Genomic DNA, 2,477 nt, shown 5'->3' with positions numbered 1-2,477 from the left:
GTGTACAAAATATTTTAGCTTTAAATAAAGACTGGATCCGTCAGCAGCCGGGCGGTTGGGTGCGGGAAGACCGGGACCGCCCAGGAGGAGCATTGGCGGAGGAAGGCGGGAGCACTCGTGGAGGAGGAGAAAGGAAGGTGGAGGGGCGAGGGAGAGTGGGTCTGGATTCCTCGCCCCCGCGGTAGCAGCAGAAATCTTTCTGTACTGGTCTTAGGATCACGCTGCGAGTTTTGCACCCAACTCTAGTGCACGAGTTCTTCTCTGGTCAGGGGGAGATCTGGGGGGCGCTGAGGGCCCATCCCTGCAGTTGCGAGCTCCTGGGGGACGAGGATCCGGAGGATCGAGGCCCTGAGGGAGCATCCTGTGAGGAGTCTCTGAGGCCCCACGCCTGACCTCTGGCCTCAGGCTGAGGAGGGTGGGGGGGGGACCCGCTTGGTGAAAACCGGGGTGGGGGGAGGCCCGGGGTGGGCAAGAGCGGCGGGCACCCGCAGCGGCAGGCCTCCACTAGCCCGGTCCGGCGGGGTAACGTCGCAGTACCACAGGCCGCAAGTGCCTTTCCCTTCACCACCTGAGGACAGGGGCCCTGGAGATGGGCACGTCCTTCCCTAGGCGCACAAGACATCTCTTTTCTGGGCCCCACGGGCGGGCGCGAGTGTGAAGTCCCGAACCAAAAGCGCGCACACCTGGGACCAAACAGACGACAACCTCCCGCCTCACCCCTAGAAGAGCTGATCTTTGCCTTGCCCTTAAAGCCGGAACTGGGCGAGGGCGCCTCGAGCGCCAGGCCCAGGGGCCTCCGGGGTGGGCCCGAAGGCCCGGACGCTCCAGGCCCGTTCTTGGGGCCTGGGCTGGAGGGGCCCTTCAAGGGGACCATTTGGGTTCAAGAAAACTTAACCCCGCCAGGGTGTGTGTCTGAGCCAAGGCCCGGACTTCTCCCAGGAAAGGCTTGGACTAGCAGCGCTCTAGCCAAGCGGTCGAAATCCCGGGCCTCGCCGCGCGCTCCCTTGCCGGCGCGGGGACGCGCGCTGCTTTCCCCTGGGACTTGCTGCGGCGGCCTCCGAGGGGCTGCGGTCGCGCTCCCCACGCTGCTTCGGGACTTTTCTGTTCCGTAAGCCGAATTTAGGAATCCAAAGGCACCATTTCTGTCGCTTTTTAAAGCATTTACCAGAAAGAGAGGAAAGGAGGATGAGGACGGGATCTCGGACCAAGTTTGCGAGTAGCTGCCCTTGTGCCCTGAAGCAGGTCTCTTTTCTCACCTTCTCTCCCGCTGTCACCCTCAGGTGCACGGCGGCGCTCTGGGTCTGGAACCCGGTCCCGCAGCCCTGGCGCAGCTCTCGCTCCTGGTGTTGGCCGCGGGTGAGCGAGACCAGGCGCTGACGGGTCCCAGACGCTGTCGGCGGAGGGTTCTGCGTTAGCATTCGTTAAGCGAGGGATCATTGGCCAAAAGCGGGAAACCAGTTACTTCCTGGGCTGTTCTCTGCGACCACTAATTTTTGAGTTCCGGAGACTACAAATGGGAATTTGAAAGTGTGGAATGTATAGGGAGACGTCTTCCAGTGCTCCAAACTCCGTATAACCAAACTCAGACGTATAACCAAAATGTTTAATTCTTAGGCTCCAAAGTTTAACGGGATGTAAGGAAGGGCTCATTATCACCATGTGACTCCACTCTGCGCACATTCCAAAACTGTCTATACAGTTACCTCGACAAGCGTGAGCGAGAGATACGTCTCTACGATCACGAAGTTGCCGTTCAAAATTTAAATATAATAAAATTCTGTACTTATGTTTTACATACATTGGTGTTAAGGTTATAGTTTAGGGGTTTTACACGTTATCGCATGAATCCACAGAGCCATCTTCCAGGCCCTTTTTTAATGTAGATGGTGAAACTGAGGCTTTGAGAGGTTTAGATAACCTACACAAAGTCTTAGGGCCAAAGCGGTCTAAAGTCAAGATTCAAAGCCTTCTACAAGTCCGATTGCACGTTCCCGTATCCGAAAGCAGCCCCCGCCCGCCTGTCGTCAGCCTGAGCAGGGCCTGGAGGGAAGTGTTAATGTGATTGCTTTGTTCCAACCCCTGTGGTGGCTCTACCTGTAACCCGCGCTAACACTGAGATTTTGAAGGGACCTCAGAACTTCAGCGCTCTCCGCTTCAGGACGGCTTCGAATCACCCTCTGACAGCATCTCTCTGCCAAGCACCGGTTCCCCGTTTTTATAGCACCGTATTGACTTGCAAAGGCAATAAATCTAAGAGAAGGGACGGGGTGCCCCCCCCCCCGATAATTATATTGTAGTATACATTTTACTGCCACGGTTTCAACACCAACAAGATACATAGCTTGTTAGGGATCCCCAAACGGCTCACCTCTCGCGCCCGGATTTGTTTAAAGTGGCCTTTTCAATTCCTCTGGTTTGCCTCCTGCCTCCGCGCGCTCATTTAGCTTTTTGTGCTTTCTGTTTTACCTTTAATACGA

Source organism: Halichoerus grypus, chromosome 12 (genome assembly GCF_964656455.1).
Source record: "Halichoerus grypus chromosome 12, mHalGry1.hap1.1, whole genome shotgun sequence".
NCBI classification, from domain to species: Eukaryota; Metazoa; Chordata; class Mammalia; order Carnivora; family Phocidae; genus Halichoerus; species Halichoerus grypus.
The sequence above is the reverse complement of the archived record's forward strand: the minus strand, read 5'-3'. Positions refer to the sequence as shown.